Here is a 24344-nt window from a genome sequence, read left to right on the forward strand (position 1 = left end):
GCATATGGCACAGGGCTTGATATAATGTTTCGGCTCAATAAAAGCTCATCAACTGAAAGAATAAATCCTGCGATGTAAAAAAATCATGAGGAACTGTCGACTTCCTAATGGTTTCATGAACATACAGATTTTTGGGCTGAGCTCTGAAGATTGAGATTTGGGTGGGTTGAGAGGAGGACGAGGCAATTCATGCTGGAGTTTTTTACCAGAAAAGGCAGGGGTAGGTATAAATATGTTATATGTGAGGGTCTGTGAGGGGAAGCATCTAATTATATTCTGCCAATCGTATGAAATAGTGTAAGATACTAACAAGATGCTCTTCCCGACCAAAGTCTACTTAGTCTTCTCTGAACCCTTTTCTCAACTAGACCTCAACCTGTGTCTTCTGTCTGTCTTTGCATTGCCTACATTTTGCAAGAATCCTTCTAAATCTGTTCATCCAGAATCTCCACTCTGGGTATCTGATCACTCCCAGTTCCTGATCACATGTCTCATGCTCTATCATCCCCCAGGTGATATTGATCTTCCTGGACTGCCTTCAGCAAGAATGCTGATAGAACTGTTGAATCAGGGACCCTGCCCCTGATGTTTCCTCTTAGTCATTCTCCATCTACCCCACCCCACCCCAACCTGCTCTTTGGTTAAAAATCTCCACTCATCCTTGTTTTCAGATTTATTCCCAGTTCCCTCCTGAGGTCTCTTTTGTGACATTGAAAGAGTGCTTCAGTAAAATTTGTTTCCACTGCATATAGTGATCAGACAAGCATACACTTCACAAAGTACTTCCCCTGATATATTTCCAGTACCCATATGGCCCCATACATAATTATTACAGTATTATTGACTATATTCTCTCTGCTGTACTTTACATCCCCATGACTATCCTGTAACTACCAATCTGCACTTCTTAGTCCCTTCATATTTTTCACCCCCTTCCACTCTTGCAACCATCGGTCTGTTCTCTGTATCTATGAGTCTGTTTCAATTTTGTTTATTCATTTATTTTGTTCTTTGAACTCCACACATAAGTGAAATCACGTGGTACTTGTTTTTCTTTGACTGACTTGCTTCACTTGGCATAATACCATAATACTGGGTTCATCCATGTCATACACAAATGGTAAGATTTCATTTTTTTTAATGGCCAGGTAATATTCCATTTATACATGTACCAGTCTTCTTTATACATGTGTCTATTGATGGGCACTTGCTTTAATGACTGTCCAGCTCTGGGTTTCTTTGACAGAACTAGGGACTGTTAAGCCTGGGAGGATCTCTAAATCTAGACAATAGAATTTGATTTAATAGTGAGCTATTGTGTTCTTGATTAAGGGAATACCACAGCACAAAGCACTCCCACACTGGGTCCAGCAGCAGCATGTAAGATGGATTAGAATTCAGGAAGACTAGATTTTGTTAGAAGAGTGAAGAGATGTTTTCTTGGTACTCAAATATAAACAGACGAAAAACTTGAATGAAGTAGGAACAGAGGGACTAGCAAAACATTTTAAAAGGAAGAGCTGACTGAATTTCTTTTTTCTTTTTGCATTAGATAATGAATCTGAAGAAGAGTGAGTGGTTGAAGGTGTTATCAAATTGTCTAGTCTTGGAGGATTGGATAATGACAACGTTGATTTTAGAAACGGGGAAGCTGGAACAAAAATACAGATCCATCTGGGAGAAGATAATGGCCTCCTGCAATGTAAGTACAAATGTCAGGTGGGAGGCACTGATCAGAGATCTTGAAATGTGGTTTACAGAAATGGGGCTTGAGCTCTGCAAAGGGGTCTAGTGAGAACAGTTCTTACCTAACAGCATGATCCTCACTGTCTTTGTACAAGATGCAAGGTTGATAATGAACTAGAAACCTGCTGGTGATGTAGAGTACCTAGACACCATGCCATCTGATCTTAATAGAGGTGCAGCTCTACGTGAGGCCCTCCTACTGTAGACAAATCACTGCAGCTGCTGGATTCACTTAGTTCTTCTTTGTTTCCAACCCAGTTCTGGAACTCGGGATAGAACTATGCGATTATTCATGACCGCTATGTGAGTTTTTTGTAGTAAATCTAAGGGAACTTTTTATCAGCCACCCTGGACTGACAGGTTTGTTTTAATAATAAGATGCTGATCAGGATTCAATGATCCATTGCAGGGAGATTGCCTGAATGCATCTAGTAGGAGTTATATCTTCTAATTTTTTTAGAACAGAAGTCGTAATACTGGAGTCATCACTCACTTAAGAGACAGCCAGAGAATGTAATTCCTCTGCTCAGACACACCCAAAGTTCCATTTACATTGTTCTCATGATGAAACAGCTCTCACTAAAATACTTGGTCTCATCTCCCGCTCTGACTTCACCTTCTGCCTCTAGCCATTCCCCTGTCAGCCTCAGGGCCTCCCGGGAAAGCCATCATCTTCCTGAGAAACGTTCTTCCCCCAGATATACCAATGGCTCCTTCCTGCGGACTGTCAAGTCTCTGTGACTTTTCCCCCTGACAACCATATCAAACATGGCCATCCTGCTGCCCCCATCTCCTTATTCCCATCAGCCATCTATATTGGTCTTTATAGGACTTATCACAAGTTAATGTGCTATGTGTTTATTTATTTGCACACTGTCTCACTCCATCCACCTAAGAAAATGTAAGTATTATAAGGGTACTGTTTTATACTGTTAATATAAACTAGACTCCAATGCAGAGTATTTGGCACATAGTCATTCCTATATAATAAAAGGCTAATATGCAAATTGACCAAACGGCAGAATGGCTGGTCACTATGATGTGCACTAACCACCAGGGACAGATGCTCAATGCAGGAGCTGCCCCCTGGTGGTCAGTGCATACCCACAGGGGGAGCACTGCTCAGCCAGAAGCTGGGCTTATGGCTGGCCAGCACAGTGGTGGTGACGAGAGCCTCTCCCACCTCTGTGGCAGTGCTAAGGATATCTGACTGATGGCTTAGGCCCATGGGGAGCAGGCCTAAGCCATCAGTCAGACATCCCCTGAGGGCTCTCGGACTGCGAGAGGGTGCAGGCCGAGCTGAGAGACCCCTCCCCCATCCCGAGTGCATGAATTTATTGCACTGGGCTTCTAGTATTAATATATACTTGATAAATAAATGCATTTGAATGAACAAATGTTGGGGTAAGTTTCAATTCTTTGGCTAGATGGTAAATAGTCTACTTCTCTTGTTATACAAATCACCAGTTCAAGCTCCACTTCACACATGAACCCTGTTCTTAAACCTTCTGGCACATCCCAACCAGCAGTGGTAGCTTTCTCCTCTGCTCCACTGTCTAACTATCACGTGCCTTTCTGCATGTGATTTATAGCTGTGTGGACTCGGGCTTGTTACTTACAGTGAGCCTGAGTGTCATCATCTGAAAAAATGGATAATACCATCGCTCTCATGGTGTGTGATAAATGAAGATAAATGAGAGAACCCAGGCATGATGCTTGGCATGTGCTCTGGGCAGATAGTCAATAAATGTGAGATGTAATTTTCAACTAAGCTACAGGCTTTTGAAAGGCAGGCATCATAAGAGTGGCCATGGGGGAAGGGCAGACCGTCTCTCTCACACAGCAATGACAGCTGAGGTTGGTGTATAGGATTAATTTCTGATTGTACTCATGGAAGTGGATCTTGGAATATGTTTTTAGTACTGATGATTGCAGAGCCTCCCCTAACTCCAGCAATGTGGGAATATCCCACATACACAAGGACCAGAGATTTTATTTCAGTCTTGAAAATATTCTGGGCCTAGGCTCTGGTTATTGATGATTTAGATTGCTCTCATCCAGCTGAGAGAAGGGTGGTATGTTAGTTTTGGGGCTTAAAATGATATTCAAATGTAACCTTATATGATTCCCAATGTTAGTCCTGCTAGAATTGAAACTCAATCTTAACTATAATCATCACCAAGTATTACAAATATTACTTTTGAAGCCCTCCCATGACTATGAGGCTGCTCAGGGTGCAATGATATACCACATGTCTCCTGGGTTAGAAAAATGAGTTAGAGAAGTGGGCTGGGGGTCCCCTGACTCAGATGACAGAAGGCACAAAACTATAGCAGGAACTGAGGACCGCTTGAGGAAATGAAGACATGCTACAGCCTGGCCGGTGTGGCTCAGTGGTTGAGCGTCAATCCATGAACCAAGAGGTCACCAGTTTGATTTCCATGCCAGGGTTTCGGGCTCAATCCCCAGCAGGAGGCATGCAGGAGGCATCTGATTGATGATGTTTCTCTCTCGTCAGTGATTCAATCTCTCTATCCCTCTCTCTTCCTCTCTCAGTAAAAATCAATAAAAACATATTTAATAGACATGCCACGCAAATCCAGAAGAGCTTTCTGCTTTTCACTTGATAGAACAACACTCAGGTCTTGGGGGCAGAGGATTTTATTGGCTCAAGCCTCTGTAGCCTTGTCTCCCCAGGATATCTCATCTTCACATAATCCTTATATTCAGCATCGAATATAAAGAAAGACATTACTGATTCTTTTCAAAAATATATATTTTTATTGATTTCAGAGATGAAGGGGGGAGAGAGATGAGAGAGAGAGAGAGAGAGAGAGAGAGAGAGAGAGAGGAACATCAATGAGACTTCCTGGTTCATAGGTTGATGCTCAACCACTAAGCCACGCAGGCTGGGCAGCATAACTGATTCTTCAGTGCGAATATCTGAATCCAGTCATTCCAAACCCACAGTGTGATCTAAATTAATCTTAGTAAAAAAGGAAGTACTAGCAAAACTCCCCAATGACCCTAATTCAGTAGTTCTCAACCTGTGGGTCTCGACCCCTTTGGCGGTGAACAACCTTTTCACAGGGGTCACCTAAGACCATCCTGCATATCAGATATTTACATTATGATTCATAACAGTAGCAACATTACAGTTATGAAGTAGCAATGAAAATAATTTTATGGTTGGGTCACAACATGAGGAACTGTATTTAAAGGGCCAGAAGGTTGAGAACCACTGCCCTAATTCCTCACCATTGGTCCAAAGATAGCATGTTTTCTGAGTCCAGATTTGTGGATTGGATGAATGTACTTTTTTTTTTTTTTAAGTACCCACTAAACAATAACTCCCCATTCCCACCTCCCAGCCCCTGGAAACTGCCTTTCTACTTCCCATCTCTACGGATTCAAGTGCTTCATTTAAGTGGAATCACACAATGTTTATCGTCCTGAGACGGCTTTATTTCACTTAGCATAGTGTCCTCAAGGGTCATGCAGGTTGGAACATGGGCCAGAATGCCCTTCCTTTTTAAGGCTGTATTTTTTTTAAAGGATTTTTGGGAAAGTTTATTTGAGCCAAACTGTGCAAGATCTAAAATGCTCTGGAGAATAACAGTTACTCAGCTTCTTCTCTGAATTTGAAATGAAGGAGGGGATGTAAGGAAGGTTACATGAAGTTGGGAGAAAACAGGTGGGGATTGGATTTCAGGACAGTCAATAAGAGTGTGGTCTCTTCTTTTAAAAAAACAACAACCAGAAGCCTGGCGGCAGGGGGGCCGGGGGCTGGCTGTGGGGGGCCTTCTAGGAGCTCAGGCTTGTCAGCTTCATCCCTGGGCAGGACCAGAGGCTTTGGCTTAGCTGGTTCTGCGAAAACCTCAAGGGTGGGCACCTGGTGGCTCCTAGGCTTAATTACTTAATCACACCCGGGGAGTACTCAATCACCCCACGAGGAGTGAGCCTGCGAGCCAGCCTGCAAGCCAGCGGAGAGAGCCTGCGAGCCATCTTTACATTGCTGTGAAGTCCTACTTGTTTCCTCGAAGCCATTGTTGGACGATGCTTCATTGTCACTAAGATCAGCATAAACGGGCGTTGGGGAGACCTGGAGGCCTGCGAGCTGAGTGTTGGGAGGAACCCCAACTTATTACTGTATACGGGAGAGCGGAAAGGTTCCCTGGGTCTTTACGTCACACTCAAGGAAAGGGAATATGTTCCTTCACACTGACAAGGGCATAGCCTTCCCCCAGTGCAGCCACCCCCTCCCTTTCAGATCCCAAAGTAGTTGTCATGGATTCTTTCTCCCAAACTTGTTACCACAAAAGCAGTAAATACTTTAATCTTTTTGGTACATTGAACTATGTCACTGACAAGTAACACAAACTTTTGAAGGTGAATATGAGGTTAACTTTACTCTTTTTGTATCAAAACACTCTCACTTCATCATCTCTCGAGGTTAGGTAGTAATAAGCAAAAAAATTAAATAAATAAAAAATTATCTGGTACAAGATGCAAGCTAATTCAATAAACATGGTTCCTGGTGTCCTGCAATTGTGTCTAAATAGAAAATATTGGTAAAGAAAAGTGTACTGGGAGACCTAATGCTTTCCCTTTATTCATTTAGGCAAGACATTACTGAACATTTAATTTGAGGCAGGTACAATGCAGATGTCTGCAGTAACTGACTATGTGGAAAAACAGATGTGCTCACAGCGAGGCCAGAACAAAACAGAAGGTAACAAGCGCCATATTGGGTTAATAAGCACTGTAAAAGGGGAAAGCAGAGAAAGGAAACCTAGATTTTCATGGCATCCAGTCCCTATTTTTTGGTTTCATTCATCACAATGGTAATTACTTATCCAATGTCTGTTTCTCTTCTGAAATATGAATTCCAGGAGGGCAGGGGTATGTGCATTTTTTTTCTCTGTTGCATTACCAGCATCTAGTTTTAGGAGCAGATTTCCTAACGGCCTTCAGCCTGGGCCTGCCAGGGTAACGCGGACCTCAGAAACTGCCCCGAAGTTGCCTTTTATTATCCCCTTTATTATACCTTTCAGAGTAAGCACTCAGGGGATTGTGGAGCTGTTGACAGTTACTTTCACCAGATAGGCACACAGCCAGAGTCTACAGAGCAGCCGGGAGAGGCCAAGAGGGCACCCAAAAATCCCATGGGAATGGCAAATGGAGCTTCTCAAAGCACCTGACGAAATTCTCACCCCACTCAGGCAGTGGCGATTGCACTGGGCTATCTTCTTGGGAATTGGTGATTAGGGATGTTTGCCTTCCAATAAAGCGTATTCCACTCAGCCCCCTGGTTTGTACAGCTGTGTTCAGAGAGTCAAGTTCATGAATCCTTTACTGACAATAAAGGAACTTGAATTCTTTTCCTTTGCTTATGAATATTTTCCCTCAGGGTCAGTCTCCACTTAGTAGCCCAATTCAGACACTTACTCTAGTGTTCAATCAGGAGTTTTTGGATGCATGAATATTAGGTGGGTAAATTTACTGATTAAAGAAGTCTTTTAATGAATATATTAAAAATTTAGAGAATGTTAAAATACAAAGAATACTATTAAAATCTACTCATACCCCACTAAGCAAAGTCAAATTGTATAGCGTTTATTTCATTTTAAATACTTTTGTGTGTATACATATGATTATCTATAAAAATCCCCAAAAACAATGCCCGGAAGTTGCCTCCTCCCACCCCCCACTTTCAAAATATCCTAAAGAAAAATATGATATTTGAAAGGAAAAGCTAGGGTTTGGTTAAATGTAATAGTTTGCCTTACATTCATTAAACTGTTTCTGACATTTATTTCTTGACTATTTGATTTGTCAAAGGCAAAGAGAAGTATATTAAAGCCTTTTCCTGCAACAGTAGCCTCCAAGTCTTTTCTAGTTTTTCTAACATTTTGATAACTAGAGGAAAAATGTTGATGATTGTTTACCTTAACATTTGAAGGTGGCTTTGTTTGTGTGACAATGCTTGGATCTTTTTGAAATCAGTATTGCCATCTCGCCAATATTTCTGTTGACATTTGTGTATATTTGTTCATTTTTAATTTTAACTTTCTGCAACATTTATTAGATTTCAGGCAGTTATTCCCTTTATATCTTAGTTTCCTCATTTGTAAAATGGGAACAAAAGTAGCTCTGTCTGAGAGGTTTTCCGTGAAGACTAACTGCATCAGTACCTGTAAGTAGTGACAATAGGCCTGGCGATCAGCAAATGCTTGCCGCTGTGACCTCAGATGTGACATTTACTCATTTCTTTTTTTTATTTTAAAATATTTTAATTGATTTCAGAGAGGAAAGGAGAGAGAGATATAGAAACATCAATGATGAAAGAGAAACATTGATTGGCTGCCCTCTGCATGCCCCACACTGGGGATCGAGCCTGCAACCCAGGCAGGTCCCCTGACTGGGAATCGAATCCTGATCTCCTGGTTCATAGGTCAATGCTTAACCACTGAGCCATGCCGGTTGGGCACATTTCTTATATTTTACCTTGAAAAGGTTCCCTGTCCTTTAATAATTTTAATCATTTCTCTTTATTTTTAGCATTAATTTGATTGTTTTACATCTTTAATTTTACTTAATACTTCTCTGATTGCTGTCAGTTCCATGTATCCATGCCTCTGTTTAGACTTTATTTCTATGATTATTAAAGCAAATTAAAAAAGTATTTTTCTGCCTTTTGTATGAAACAGAATTTAGCATACTTTGCTGCCTACTATCATCCAATTATGTTAACATATTAATTTGGATAACATTTATTGCTATCAATGATTACTTTTCTGTTGTCTCTCAAAATTGTATTTGATGGTTTCCTTTGGTTGGTGTTATTTACCATAGAGATCCAATATTATCCTTTTACCACTTTCTGTGTTAACTGTCATCTGTTTTCTAAAATTCTTTGCCTATTATTGAGCTCTTGGTTTTAACTCACTTCAATGTTAGCTACAGAATGTCTTCAGCTCTTTTTCCCCTGGGTAGCCATGTGGGTGGTTTCTTTTTCTGAGACTTTGCATTATTTTAGAATTCTTTTCTTTTGACTTTACATACCAATGAAAAATTGGAGGCTATAAAAATGTATGGATCACAAACTTCTCTCTCATCACAGTTTTGGGGATGGTTTTTAAGTACGTTCTGGTATTTATTTAATGTTATTGGAAAATCTGAGGCAGCTCGATGTTGTCCCTTTTACACATCTTTCTATGTCTTTTCTACTTTGCATGTTTGAGTGTAGGATTTTTCTCTATTATTATAATTAAAATTTCCCCACATGAAATGTCTAGATGTCTTATTCTTTTTGTGTCTTGCCTGAAATGTTCTGATCGCCTTTTATCTACCATCTTTGGACATGTTTTACTTGCTAGAAATTTTCCCTCAAATATGTAATATTTTCTTCCTCTGTTCAGTTGTTTTGGCTTCCTCTGGGGGCTGTATCTTGGTGTTGGGTGTTTTTTTCCCCTCCACATCTGTCAACATCTCTTCCATGATTTCATCCTCATAATCCTTCTCCCCCGCTCCCAACTGACATACAAACCACCCCCAGTGATTCACTGTTTCAGTGTCCATTTTCACCATTAAATATTTCTATGGGAATTTTGATATTTTAATTTTTTGAACTGAACTTCCCACTTTACTCCCTGATTATATCAGCTTGTTGTCTGTATGACCCAATGACATTATCATGCTTCCTGTTGCTCCTCTTTAGCCCTGTGATTTCTGCTTTTTACACATAGGCCACGGATCCTTGCCTCTCACTGATGATGTTGTGATAGGTTTCTATTGTTTGGCCCATACATGATTCTCTCTCTTGGTTAGGGAACGCGACAAAACCATTGTTTTGGGAAACCAGTTCCTCACATTTCTCCTCTTCCCCTCCATCGATGGGATTATGACTGGAAGCCTTCCTCTTTATCTTCAAAAAGTTTGCATCGCCCTTCTCTGTGACCCTCAGCGGTTTCTCTCTGGCTCTGTCCCTTCTATACTGGTTTCTGAAAGTCTATACTTCTGATGAATTATCATTCTACCTACACTCCTGTGAAAGGAGAAATGTCATCCTGGTGTTTATTTTGTTTTTCTCTCATGAGGAGCTAAAGCACCAAGCCAGCCTGCCTTCTCAGCCCCACCCAGAATTCTGTTGACTTGTCTGTCTTGTTATATTACAGATCTCTTTATGAACAAATGAGCGAAAAGCCAGCAAATGCATAAGCAACACAGTTTCTTTCCACTCTCAGGTAGATGGGGCTACTCTGGCTTATAAAGGGGCCTCATGAGCCAGCAGCCTGTGATAGATTTCCTTAACTTGGTACCATCTGTCTTAAATTTTATGAAAATACTGCTCAGATTCTGAGAGTAGTTTGCCAGTCAAAATGAGTTTGGGGTATTTTTGTGAGTGTTTCTGTTTATGTGCATTCAAATGTTCAGGTATCTGTCGGCATTTCAGTGGGAAGTTGGGGGCCATCAGCCAAAATCCATTTGTCAAGAGAAATCAATTCTATTGGGGATAGTGCTGGTGGAGGTAATGGGAGAGTGGGAGAGTTTTAAGGACATGGTGGTATTTTAATTTAAGGAACTTGAATGATTTATAAAATGGAGAGCCTGAGAAGCAAGAAAGACATTTCAGACCCTTTGTGATTATCTGAGTACTGGTTAAGTATATGAAAAAACAGGGAAGAAGAAAAATCCCAAGAGATAACCAGAGATATTTGAGGTTTTAGAAATCTATGTAATCATAATCATATTGTAATCTAGAGCTCCCTGAAAACAAAATTGGGTCTAAAATGTTTAAACATGCAAAGGTCATCTATTTTGATGTGTGTGTGTGTGTGAAGACTAAATAAAGCAGTTTCAGGCTTATCTACATTCAGTGTACTACAGAGCAATTTGTGGTCTGCGGACCCTCTTAAATAAGGACAAGTGCTCCTCTGTTTATGCGGTTTGGTCAATGGAATCTTTGCAATTAGATGGGTAAGTTATGCCCATATCAGCAATTTAAAGAAGCTCTGATGATTTTATTTGAGAATTTGAATTTTTAAAATGTAGCAGCACTCTCAAGTCTTCATAGTCTCCATTTCTGTTATTTTATTGATGACCATTTGGTTCTTATTGTTATACTTAATGGTTACTTTATTTACAACTGTGCCTAATGCATTTTGATAGTACCAAAATGTCCACTCATTAAAGCTGGTGACATTAAGTCATATTGCTTTCATTGCAATGGTTGCTGAGAAAATCATCAGCTTAAGCAATACCAACTGTATTTCAATAGACACATTAATCTTTTCTTGAAAGCCTCATCTAATCTTCCTTGTTCAACAGGAAGTTTTCTGCCTTGTAGGCATTTGTGATCTTTTTGGCAGTAAAGAAGAAATATGATCTTTATAAGTAGAACTTTAAGTGATTTTTTTTTAGAGTAGGAACGCATAAATGTTCTAAAAATACGATTGACTCTACTTGAAGGCAAGTTTCAAAAGGAATGGATTTATAAAGTATTTATTTCTGCTAGAAAAACCATTTGGTGGAAAAAGAACACTTCCTGATAGCAGGCAGAGAATAGGATTGTGAAGAAATCATGGCAAAAAAAATATTTAAAACAACATTTGTATTTTTTAGGCTTCTGACCTTGAACAAAAACCTGTGTATCCAACTTTCCCTGTCCATAAAATGTGTTCATTCTTTGTACCTTATTTGGAATATCATTATAAAGATTAATGGTGGGTGTCCAGGGATAAGTTCTGTGTAACATCTTTTACCCTTCAGAGAAGTTAGTGTAATGCTGTCATCTGTCGCCTCTCACTAGACAGGGAGGTTCAGAGCAAAGATCTTTGGGTGTCCCTTCCAGTTTGCAACAATTTCCTGAGGACCATCTCCAAACCAGTCACTCTGTTCCTAATTACTCCACACAATGCTGTCGGCTCTCATTGTTTCCCAGGGATACGCAGCCAAAGAAACATATTTGAAGTTACGTCTCAGTGTGCGTGGGACATTTCCAGCTCTACCACACAACCTCAAGTGGCAGATGCTTGGAAAATCCTACAGCAACCTCTCTCCAGCTCATCATTTTTAGCAAGCACACATACGAGCCATCCCAATAGCCAATTGAATTTTAGAATTTTATGTCAAATCTTGACATTTCATGTGAATAGAGCTCGAGGGAGCTACTCGATATGGATTATGATGTAACGAGAGGCCTTATAATCACATTAAGAGATGGAAAATATTATATCTCTGGAAGTCTGAAGTTTGAGCTCAAGTGTGGACAGTGCAATGCAGAAGGGAATAGGGAAGATGTGATTCTTTTACACGTGGGGCTCCCATTGAAGTAGGGAGACAGACAAGTGAATAATCTGAAGTGATTAAGTAAGATTGGACCAGGTTTTACAGGCAGACTCTGAATTTGCACCCTTTATTAAAAAATTAAAACTGTGCATGAAAATGAATACTTATTTTGAAAGAGAAAAAAAATGCAACAGATTGGAAATTTAAAAAACCTGACAACTAGCGCAAATATAACAAAACCCAGAAAAATAGCGTAAGACATTTATTAAATAAATGCCAACGCAATGTTAACTGTCCTTTAATTTTTTTGTTTTGTTTTGTTTTTCTGCTGTGTACTCTCTAGTTCCTTCTTTATATGATAATGACTTTGGAAAATGATCATAAAGGAAATTGACAGATAATTTAGGTTCCCTTTAGTGTAGTATGAAAACAATGCTTTTTGTTTAGAGTTTTAAGATGTATAAAATATGCAAATTTATACTCAGAACAACAAATTGTTTATATTACTGTTCTTGCTCTGCAAACTTTTTAAAAAAAATTTGTGTTTTGCAATATTTTTATCACCTAAAGTCCACCTCTAAGAATAGTTGTTATCAATTTGTGAGCCCAGGGTGTGATGAATGCTATCTATACACAGTTGATCCTTACCAATGCCGGGGTTAGATGCTCCCACTCCAAGCAGTCTAAAATCCCAGTATAACTTTGAATTTTATCCTCACCTGAGGACATGTTTACTGATTTCAGAGAGAGGAAGGAAGGGGGGAGGGGAAAGAGGGTGGAGAGAGAGAGAGAAAGAGAGAGAGAGAGAGAGAGAGAGAGATCAATTGGTTGCCTCCCATTCAAGCCCTGACAGGGGATCAAACCCATAATTTAGGTATGTGCCCTGCTCAGGAATCAGACCTGCAACCTTTTGGTGTACAGGAAGATGCTCCAACCAACTGAGCCACCTGGCCAGAGCCTGAGTATAAGTTTGGGTTTTTTTGTGTGTGTGTTTTTTAAAAATCTTCACCCAAGGATATTTTTCCATTGAATTTTTTAGAGAGAGGGAAAGACAGAGATAAATATTGATGTGAGAGAAACACACCCATCGGTTGCCTCCTGCACATGCCTGGACTAGGGAGGAGCCTGCAACTGAGGTACCTGCACTTGACCTGATTCAAACCCGGATCCTTCAGTCTGCAGGCCTACACTCTATCCACTGAGCCAAACTGGCTAGGGCGTGAGTAAAAGTTTTGACCCTACAGTGGGCCCTTTATATCCAGATTCCACTAACCAAAGATCAAAAACAGTATTTTCCACCGGGGTTTGCAACCCTCCATTAGAAACTGCAGCTGGGAATGAGAAAATGGTTTTCAACTGAGGCTGGGAAGGTTCCATTATATTTATTGAAAAAATCCATGTCAGAAGTTGTGCCCATGCAGTTCAATCCCACATTGTTGTTCAAGGTTCAACTGTACTGTGTATTGGGGAAACTCACCTCAACTTTTTGTTTGAGGAAAGCCTGACCCTGATTCTGGGAATTTGACAAAGAAGGAAGCATTAGGCGAAAAAACAATCACAAGGAGAGAAATGGAGGAGGAGCCATCTGAAGGAAAAGTGAGTTCCATTTTTAGGCTGTGTTAAGCCTTTAACATAGACATCTCCTAAAATTATAAGCCCTAAGACCTTGAGATACATTTAATTTTCCTGATTTTCTGGATGAGAAGACTGAGGCTCAGAAATGTTAACTAACCTTTCTCAGTCTCACAGTGCCTTTAAATTGTGACCAGAATTCAAGTCCATGTCTGCCTGACTCAGATTATTCATTCAGGAAGCAGTTGTTACTTGTATGCTGTACATACCATCCTCTAAGGCAGTGGTTATCAACCTTCCTAATGTTGTGACCCTTTAACACAGTTCCTCATGTTGTGGTGACCCCCAATTTCATTGTTACAAATTGAACATAATTAAAGCATAGTGATTAATCACAAAAACAATATGTAATTATATATGTGTTTTCCGATGGTCTTAGGCGACCCTTGTGAAAGGATCGTTCGACCCCCAAAGGGGTCACGACCCACAGGTTGAGAACCGCTGCACTAAGGACTGGGGCTATAAGAATAAGTAAATTATTTCTGTGCTTTTAAGTCAGTTACTCTTTCCTATAGAAAGTACTTAAAGAATGAGTAGTTCCTTAGAGGAGAAAGGCAGGTCTAAGCAGTGAAATATGCATGTGTGAAGACAAACCAGTCTCTGAGCCCTAGCTGGCTTGGCTCAGTGGATAGAGTGTTGGCCTGTGGACTGAAGGGTCCCAGGTTTGATTCTGGTCAAGAGCACATGCCAGGGTTGCAGGCTCAATCCCCAGTAGGGGGTACACAGGAGGTAGCCGATCAATGATTCGCTCTCATCATTTGATGTTTCTATCTCTCTCTCCCTCTCCCTTCCTCTCGAAATCAATAAAAATTTATTAAAAAACAAACAAACAAACAGTCTTTGATAGGGAAAAGCCTCAGGGACAATTTCCTCAAACACTAGGGGTGGTGTTGGTGTTGTTATTAGTACCCGAGCTGCCCACAATCTTATGAGCAATGGAGTGCAGTTTGTCATGTCATGGCTTTCAATATTTTTGCCTTACTTTTTACTATTTTCCTCTTTGGGAGGATATCCCTATGTTGCAAGAAAGAAAACATAAACAGCATAATTCTCTTCTAGTGCTTAAGAATTTCTGTACTGTATCTATCAAAGTAGGTTGGATGGGGGGTATTGATGCAGAGGATTGTTAATTCAGATTTCTTGTTAGTTTCCTAAAAGGCATGGAGCACTTAGTAGCATGTCATGATCCCAGTCCATGCTTTTGACTAATTTAATGATGGTAAGGAGGGTGAAAGCGAGTGCTGTAATAACCCACACTTAACAATATTTGTTCCGTTCTTGCAAGCCTTGGTTATCTGAAATGTGAGCACAGCAGTGGATGCCATTTTGATTTGCACTCCAGGACAAGTAAAATAGTTGCATGTCAACCAGGATGAGATATAGAGGATGTGTTAAACCAATCTTGTCGTTTAATATCTGATGAATTACAAGTGAGCACCCTTCTTGAAATATGTCAGTTTCTTCAGTTAGCACACTAGGTAGTGTAGTTATAGCTGCTACAAATTGCTGTCTAAATGTATGCTCAATTTAACAACTGTCTGTTACAGTTATCAACACATTCCAACATCCATTATACAAAAGAACTCCTTCATGCATTAAGGACAGAGTGATTATCAAAATTATGCAGAAGGAGAAATACCCTTGGTGCACCTTATAAAACTGCACATGCAATTGTTTGGAAAGAGGCATTTTTATAGCTCAGGAATATATACTATAAATTTGATGTGGCAATAAAATTTTTAAAAAAGAGAGCAACAGCAAAGAAATAAAAATCTTTCTATATTGTATACATGTTAACCTCTACTCTCTGAAACCGTAAATGGCATAAAGCACCCAGCAGGTGCCTTAAATCTTAAATTAATTGCCGCCCTAACCGGTTTGGCTCAGTGGATATAGCGTCGGCCTGTGGACTGAGGGGTCCCGGGTTCGATTCCGGTCAAAGGCATGTACCTTGGTTGCGGGCACATCCCCAGTGGGGGGTGTGCAGGAGGCAGCTGATCGATGTTTCTCTCTCATCGATGTTTCTAACTCTCTATTCCTCTCTCTTTCTCTCTGTAAAAAAATCAATAAAATATATATATATAAAATTAATTGCCGACACATTATTGTTAATTTCAGAAATGCTGAAAGGGGAACATAAAAAGTATGTGCTGACATAATGGTACATGGATATTTAAAAACAAATATAAAATATAAACAGGTTCCATTGGATGTATTTTGTTCGCAAAACAGCAACTAATAGCATATTTAAGTGGCTGAAATATTGGATTATTAGGTCACAGATCATTAGGAAGGTTAGAGGGTTTGTGGACTGTAGCCAGTGAGGGACGGGAACCAGCTATGTTATATACTCCAGAGGAAAAAAGGTGATAAGTAGCATATTAGAGTGAGAATGTAAAGAAATCACTCTATGTACTATTCTTGAGAGATACTCTACAGGTATATAGTAAACAGATAAAATTAGAAGGTAGAATGTTCCTTTTAATTTAGTCAGCTCTTTTGAATAAAATTACACAATTCCATAAATATCAAGGACCTCCATGTACCTGGCACTGTGCTAGATGTTATGGGGAATACATATGATGAGCATAGTCTCTTCCTCCTCCCTTCCTTCCTTCCTCCTTCCTTTCCTCCCTCCCTTCCTTCTCTCCAGTTCTATCTTTTTAAGAGAAAATTTAAGTTCACAGAAAATTGAAGGGAATTAATGTACAGGGATTTTCCAAATACCTCCTGCCCCCTAGGACAGCCTCCCCCATCATTTCCTAACAGAGTGGTACATTGGTTACAATGACTGGTCTTACATGGACACATCATAATATCCAAAGTCCATAGTTTACATTATGCCATTGTACATTCTGTGAATTTGGGAAAATATTAAAGGACATGTATCCATCACTATGGTATGATACAGAGTACTTTCATGGCTATAAAAATTATCTATGCTTCTTTTATTCTTCCCTGGCTATTTTTCCTGATCCCCTGGTTGATCTTTTCACTGTCTCCATAGTTTCACCTTTTCCAGAATGTCACATAGTTCAAATCATAGAGAATGTAGCCTTCTCAGATTAGCTTCTTTCAGTAATAATATGCATTTAAGCTTCACCCATGTCTTTTTCATGGCTCGGTAGCTCTTATCTCTTTAGTGCTGAAAAATATTCCATTGTCTGCATGTACCACAGTTTATTTATTCATTTACATACTGAAGGACATCTTGGTTGCTTCCAAGTTTTAGCAGTTGTGATGAATAAAGGTTCTATAAACATTTGTGTGCAGGCTTTTGTTTGTAGGTTAATTTTTAATCATCCCTTTAAAAATTTTATAATACTATTTTTTAAAAGATTTTTATTGATTTCAGAGAGGAAAGGAGAGGGAGAGAGAGATAGAAACATCAATGATGAGAGAGAATCCTTGTTTGGCTGTCTCCTGCATGCCCCACCCCCCCCATGAGAATTGAGCCCGAAACCCGGGCAGGTGCCCTGACCTGAAATCAAACTGTGAACTCCTGGTTCATAGGTCAATACTCAATCACTGAGCTATGCCACTTGAACTATTAATACTATTTTAAAATACTATTTTAACATTCTTTCCAGAACCAAGCACAGGGCCTAGCAAAGAGTAAGTAGGTGTTACATTCATGTTTTTTGAATCAAATTAAGTTCTAAATAAAATTTGGCATATTTATGTCTTAGTTTGTTTTCAAATTATTGTACATAGATTTCTTCCCCTGAGTATGAAGTTCAGAGGGTAGATTGTTCTTTCTGTACAACTTCTCCTCCACTTCCATTAGCCACCACGCCTCCTCTCTCACCACAATTTCAAGACAGAAAATACTAAAAGTATTGAGGGAATAGAAAAGAAAAGTATTGTGATATTTAACAAGCTCTTTAAAAAAACTTTCATATTCCATAATATTCACTAAAGTTTAGGAAAAAATGAGGCATTTTATATTTTTTATTTCATGGAATGATTATTCTAAAGCTTATGTGCTATAATAAAATAAACAGTATATTTTTAGTTTGCTTCAAGGTGATTTTATTTTAGATATTGAGTTATTGAAATATGGTTTCTATAGAAACTGCGTAAGTACATTGACCCTTCAGGATAGACTTGAGAACGTTTATTGGCTTGCAGAAATTTCCACCATCCTTTCTAACTGCTTCATGGTAGGGAAGTGCACTATTGTAAATGCATGCATTATAATCTCAACACTGCAGGGCAGACTTTTAAAAACAAATATTCCCTTTACACAAAGAGTCACTGTCACCTCTTACGATAACGGTAAGGCTTGCAAGGGCATCTTTGGATTCGTTTGTAATTGTGTAGAAATCTTCATTTTAGACACAACATTTGAGGTCAGTATTAATGCTTGGTTTAGAATCCTGGGCTCTGGAATCTTATTCTGAAACTATTTAGAGACTATGTCTAGGAAATGGGATTTTGGAAAGTGTTTCTCCTTTTATGAGTCTCATGCCTAAACCTTTTACACATCCCACATATATTTTGTTCTTTTCCTGTCTTTGTTTGCTTGCTTGATTTAATTTAATTCCAGATGCTAATTGGCAGTAATTTTGTCTTGGGGAAAAGTTGATGTTCATAAAGAATTAGGAATTTAATAGCACAAAATGGCATTTTTACTTATGGTAAATAAATATAAGCAATTTCTAGCAAATGTTGAGACCTCCTATTTTGTGGTAGATTTAGTGAAAAGCTCATAAAGATTTGCAACTCCTTCCATCAGGCAGTGGAAACTATTTTTTCACCCTTTGAATTTGGGTTTGGCCATATGATTTGCTTTAGCCAATGTGACATTAGCAAACGTGGACATGGCTTTTGTGAATTCATAGTAAACCCATAGAATTTTTTAAAAAGTAGTAAAAATCAAAGCACCGCCACTTACACAAAAAGTAAAAGAGCTAATTCAACTTGAAAAGTATTTTTGGGTCCTCAGTTTTCTAGAGATAGAAAACAAGCTGAGCAAGTAACTTGGATTTTTTTTTTCTACAAAAGAGTATTACTCCAAGGGCAGAGCTGAGAACCAGGGAGAAAAGCAGACTTGTGAATTACTGGCAGGACAGGTGCCAGCTCCAATTAAGAAAAATTTTGTCACCAAATATAGTGACCTGATACCATGAACCTGGCTCAGATTCACAATTGCTATGATCCAGGGTCTTCTCTTTCTTCTTTATTGAAATGGCAGTATCTAATGTGTTTATTCTGTCCATGTACAGGGCGAGAACATTCTTAGTTTTCATGTCACTGAATTAATAGATGAATCTTGGGAACCACATCCATCTTAGACCACATATAGATCATGAAATACTAGATCTGGGACCTGATTGCAAAACATGTTGAGATTTTTTTTGGTGTTTTTTGGTGGTGGTGGTGATGGTAGTTTTTGTTTGTTTGTTTGTTGTGTTTTGTTTCTGGTCTTGGGAGATTGAGTTACTTTCCAAACAGGAGAATTGATTGCAAAACATGTTGAGATTTTTTTGGTGTTTTTTGGTAGTGGTGATGGTGATGGTAGTTTTTTTCTTTTCTTTTCTTTCTTTTTTTTTTGGTCTTGGGAGATTGAGTTACTTTCCAAACAGGAGAAATGCAAATGATTGTGGTCATAGGTTGGACTATGATACATTGAAAAATCAAAAGGCCATAATATTTTCTCAGCTCTTACTGAGAGGCAGTCTATTTCCCAGTCCTTGTGATTTGCATTAGTCAATGGGATAATGGCAAACATTATGCAAGTGCAGGCTTAAAAGTGTTTGTGCATTAGAGCCTTCCTTGTTTTGATGCTTTTAAAACAGTCACCACAACGAGAAAGCCTGCGGTCCATCTGCAGGATGAAGCAGAATATGTGGCCTGTCATCCCTTATATCTCCACAAAAAATCTAAGCGCGTGAGTAAGGTCTTCTGAGACAAGCCAGAAAAATGTTACGTTTTTTGAAACTTACCCACCTGGTGGGAACTGACTGCAAATCCATGAGTGAGCCCAATCGACAACAGAGATGAGATGTTCTACCCAAACTCTGACCAGATGGCTAACCCACAGAGTCATGAGCAAATAAATCATGGGCTGTTATTTTAAGACATAGTATCCTGGGATATTTTAAAATATGGCAATAGATAACTGATAAATTAACTGATAAATGCAAATCCATTTGCAAATGCAACAAATGTTTATCATGCACCCATCATACGTTATTTTCTACACTTGGTATAGAAAAGTTTTTATTCAACAACACTATCTGATGCCAAAATTAACAATTAACATGTAAAATTGCAAGATATAACTTACAACTAAATGGTGTATATATTTTAAGTGTACTGACTATCTAGGTAGAGATGAACTTATAAAAACGATTAGCTACTTAATATCCATACCACCTTCTTCTAGTAAGAACATATTAATTTTCATGTGAAAAAATTAGTTGTCCAATGTCATTCTACATGTTTTGTTAGAGCTTATTTTACCCTGGTGTTCAAAATAAAAACTTCACCAAATCAAAGTATACCCTTGCCCAGGATATGATTCAGAGATGAGTACATGACCTTTTTCAAATCATTTCCTTCAGTTCTGGGACTTTTAAAAAAAATTATCTTTATTGTTGAAAGTATTACAGATGTCTCCTTTTTATCCCCCATTGAACCCCTCCATCTTGCTCCCCACCCACAGGCCTTCACCACACTATTGTCTGTGTCCATGGGATGCATATGCGGATATAACTTCTTTGATAAATCTCTTCCTGCACCCTCTCCCCCCTTCCATCTGAGATTCCTCAGTCTGTTCCATGCTTCCATGTCTCTAGGACTTTTGTTGAAAAAAAGTTTGTCTCTTCTTGAGTAGCTGAGGGTGTGTAATTGCTTTCTGTCACCATGTTACCAACTCAGGAGATACTGATTTGGTATGGATTTAAAAGAGAATAATAAAACTGAAATGGAAAGAATGAAATGGAGTCCTGAAGACGATATTTGAGATCCTAGAACCAGCTGTACTTGAAGCCTAATCTACCCCTTACAATTTTCAATTTTGTGATCCGACAAATTCCTTAGAGTCTGATTAAGTTTGGTTTTCAAAATTTGCAGCCAAAATAGTTCTGGCTAATAATACAGCCAGACATGAGAGTAGGTGTTACATTCATGTTTGGCAGGACTCGCTTTTCTAAAAGAATCTCTCCTCCATTCTCTATTCGTATTCCTCCAATTTGGTTTAATATGTTGATAGACCATTGGAAGCCCTTTCTGGATGTATGGGAACAACTTCTCTGTGCAGCATTCATGTGGGAAGCTTCCATTTGCCCCATTCCCAAACTTGTTTGCTTCAAGCTCCACAGGAACCACCATCTGCCTAATGGAAGAGTTTATACCCTTTGCACAATATCTATCCAAAGTAACACAGAATGTGTCTATCTCTGGACTGGGATAGGCAGGGGAAGTGTATTTTTATTTTCTTTCAGTAACTACATCGTAGCCTTTGTAACAGTAGCTTAGTATTTGCCATAACTAATTGTGATTTTTCTTTGAATCTAGCAACTAATTAAGTAAAACATCTGATTCTACCAGACAGGTTTAAGGTAGGAAACAGATATCTTTCTAGGCATAGCAAGGAGAATGGAATTTGCCACTTAGAAATTGTTGAAACACCAAAGGAGTCGATGTTGGAGCACCCACTCTGTAGATTTAGGGTCATGGCATCTTGCTGTGACACTGAGAACAGATCAAAATTTGTTGCTGCTGCTAGAAAGACTGCCTGAGTTACTAGACACAGAGATGTAGGATTTAGCAACTGAAGGAAGATTTTTTTCCTCACTTTCGTCTGCCAAAAATCCTACCAGTGCAACTCATTCATGGAATTGCAATTGCACCTAAGTCCTTAGCTAAGGTATTCTGGTAAATATAGGTCTTGACTTTCAACTTGTGTGGTAGAGGGGAAAACATAGAAAGTGGGAATTGTGGACAAATAAAAGAGGCTTCTATGGAAAAAAAGTGCCTCCCAGGATGATCTAATCATAAATTCCTGACTGGGCGGGTCACAGTGGGTAGTCATGTCCCAGGAATACAACTTGTGCCTCCCAGGATGATCTGATCATAAATTCCTGACTGGGCTGGTCACAGTGGGTAGTCATGTCCCAGGAATACAACTTTTTAGTAAAAGCTTTATCTCTGCCTTTGTTTTTGTGCATCTAGATCAACACACCTTTGAAATAAGCCTTAATCATCCTTAACAGTCCTGTAATCTAATCCCCACCTCACCTGGCATTCTTCCACCTCCATGTAATCTTTTTTGGTTCCTTTCTTTATTTCAAATGCATAAAGTTGAAAAAACTTTTATTCTGGAGCACTTGAGATCTGGCTCCCTGGCTTATGTCATCAGTTTACCTCAAAACATCTCTTGTAAAAATATTCTGAAGGTTTGGACATTTCTTACATGGACGATGGATAATTAGTTAATGTAATTGCTCTCTGTATTTGTCAGAATTTAAAGCTGAGAGAAAGAAAAGGGGACGAGAGAGAGAAAGAATATTATTTAGGTTGGCAATTCCACAATCAACTGGGTAGAAACCTAGAGACCCAGGAGAACTGGTGGTGCAGATGAGGTCTGAAGGCTGTCTGCTGAAAAATTCCCTCTTGCTTAGGAAGTCTGGCCTTTCTGTTCTATGTAGGCCTTCAGTTGATTGGATGAGACCCACCTATTTATGGAGGGAAATCTGCTTTACCCAGAGTTCACCAATTTAAATGTTACTCTCATCCAAAAATACCTTCCAAGTTGACACATAAAATTGACCATCGCATTCCCTAGTCTTAGACATCAGGCAAAGGTGGTGTTCTTTTAATTATTAAAGGTACTAATTCATAAGATAGAGCTGTATTCATTCAAAAATTTTCAAATACAATAGCCACCAGCTACATGTAGCTAACGAACAATGGAGATGTGGCCAATTCAAATTGAGATGGGATTTTGAAGACATATAAAAATATAAAATATCTCATTAATAATCTGTATGTTGATTATATGTTAGATATATTGAGTTAGTAAAATATTAAAATTAACCTCAGCTAATGCTTTTACTGTTTTTCCCAGCCCCACAGACTCCTCCACTGGCTCACAGACATCAGCACCACAGTGCCTTCTCCTCAGAGGTATGAGTTTTTACCTTTTTAATGTGACTACTAAAGAGGCTCATATTATATCTCTGTTGGACCGTGCTGGGTTACTCTATGGTGCAGGATTATTTATAGTAAATGCATTGCTCACATGAGCAGAACAAGTCATATGACCTGGCCTAACTGCCATGGGCCTGGGCAATGTGCGGAAGCTCATACAAACTTGGTGAACACTATTGTTTTGCTAGAGTCCTCCCGTCTGCACACACAATATATCCTTGCACTTTTCTCTCATATAGACGAACACAGTTAACTCTTTCCCAAAGGAAGACCACACAAATGCCCCATCCAGTTTCTATTATCTAACTCACTTCCAGGATCCCTGGGTGCTGACAGTACTCTTTACGTGATATTTGAATGTGGCTCCTCTTGGTCTCTCCTTACTCCCTCACCACCACATAGCCAGTGTATATTAGTGGATTAGAGACAGAATAACAGTCATAAACACTCCCATTCAGAAAGGGAGAGCATGGGAGATACACAGTAATCACCAGTCCGGAGCTATTCTGCTGCACGATATAGATGTTCAGAGCCCTTCCCTGGCCTTGTGGAATGCTTCTTGTTTAGTTCCTCATTCTGAAGTCTGGAGGGGCTCCCATGTATTTCCTTCACTGTGACATCTGGCTCCACCCTCCAGGCAGTCTTACTGTTCTCCTCTCTTCCTGAGCCCCTCTGAAGTGGATTATGGGGAAAGATATCCTTAGGGACATTGTATCTTTCTCTTTCCTACTGGACAAAATTTGGTTGTCATGTGTAATTATAAGGCTTGAATAGACATTGTGGATGAAAAAGGAGCCACATACTAAACCTGAAAAATACAAGGCCTTACAAACTCAGAGGCATACAGTAACCACATAGGATGGTCTGAACATAAATGTTCTTAACTAAAAGTGGTTCATGGTTCATGGCACGTAGTCACATCCTGGGGTTGTAGCTTTCTTGACAAATGTCAATCATTACCTTAAGTGAGCCTGTCTGATGTCATTTTGCATTTAAGATAACATACCTTTGAAATGACATAGTAGTCTCCTTTCCAGGCCCCTTAGGGCACATGCACCACACCCTAGCAGGAGAGATCACACAACCCCTCATTATCTTGTCCACCGCCCCCATACCGTCTCTCTGTGCTGTAACTGTTAAATAGCCTGTATCCACCAATGTGAAATAAGTATGTGTTTTACCGTTTTGCTTTTTATCCAATCCCAGAGATTTCCTTGCTTTGCTTTCTCCTACTCCCCAATCTAGGATCAATGGAGTTCGTATAACCCACCTTAAGACATCTTTTATTCTAGTGTATAAAATAAACTGCAAAACTACTATTTTCCAGAACATTTTCTCAAGCTGTTGAGATTTTGCTTCCCAGCCATTGTTGTCATTTTAGCTCACATAAATTCATCAAAAAATCTCAACAGGCTTGGATATTTCTTATGTCGACAACATTAACTATTTCAGTCTGTGCTTGTGATTTCATTAGCAGTACAGCTTTCCAAAACTCTTAATAGGCTTCTTATATATTT

At 39.2% G+C, this 24344-nt stretch overlaps 1 long non-coding RNA gene across 1 annotated transcript; it reads right to left on the bottom strand.

Moving 5' to 3' along the window:
• Positions 1-841: 841 nt before the first annotated feature.
• On the bottom strand, positions 842-16407 carry LOC106724534. The gene is made up of 3 exons (XR_001360353.1): positions 16396-16407; positions 11724-11725; positions 842-932 (listed from the first exon to the last, which is right to left on the bottom strand). It is a non-coding gene; the product is annotated as an uncharacterized LOC106724534 (long non-coding RNA).
• Between the last annotated feature and the right edge of the window lie 7937 nt (positions 16408-24344).

Source organism: Myotis brandtii, unplaced genomic scaffold (genome assembly GCF_000412655.1).
Source record: "Myotis brandtii unplaced genomic scaffold, ASM41265v1 scaffold869, whole genome shotgun sequence".
Taxonomy (NCBI): domain Eukaryota; kingdom Metazoa; phylum Chordata; class Mammalia; order Chiroptera; family Vespertilionidae; genus Myotis; species Myotis brandtii.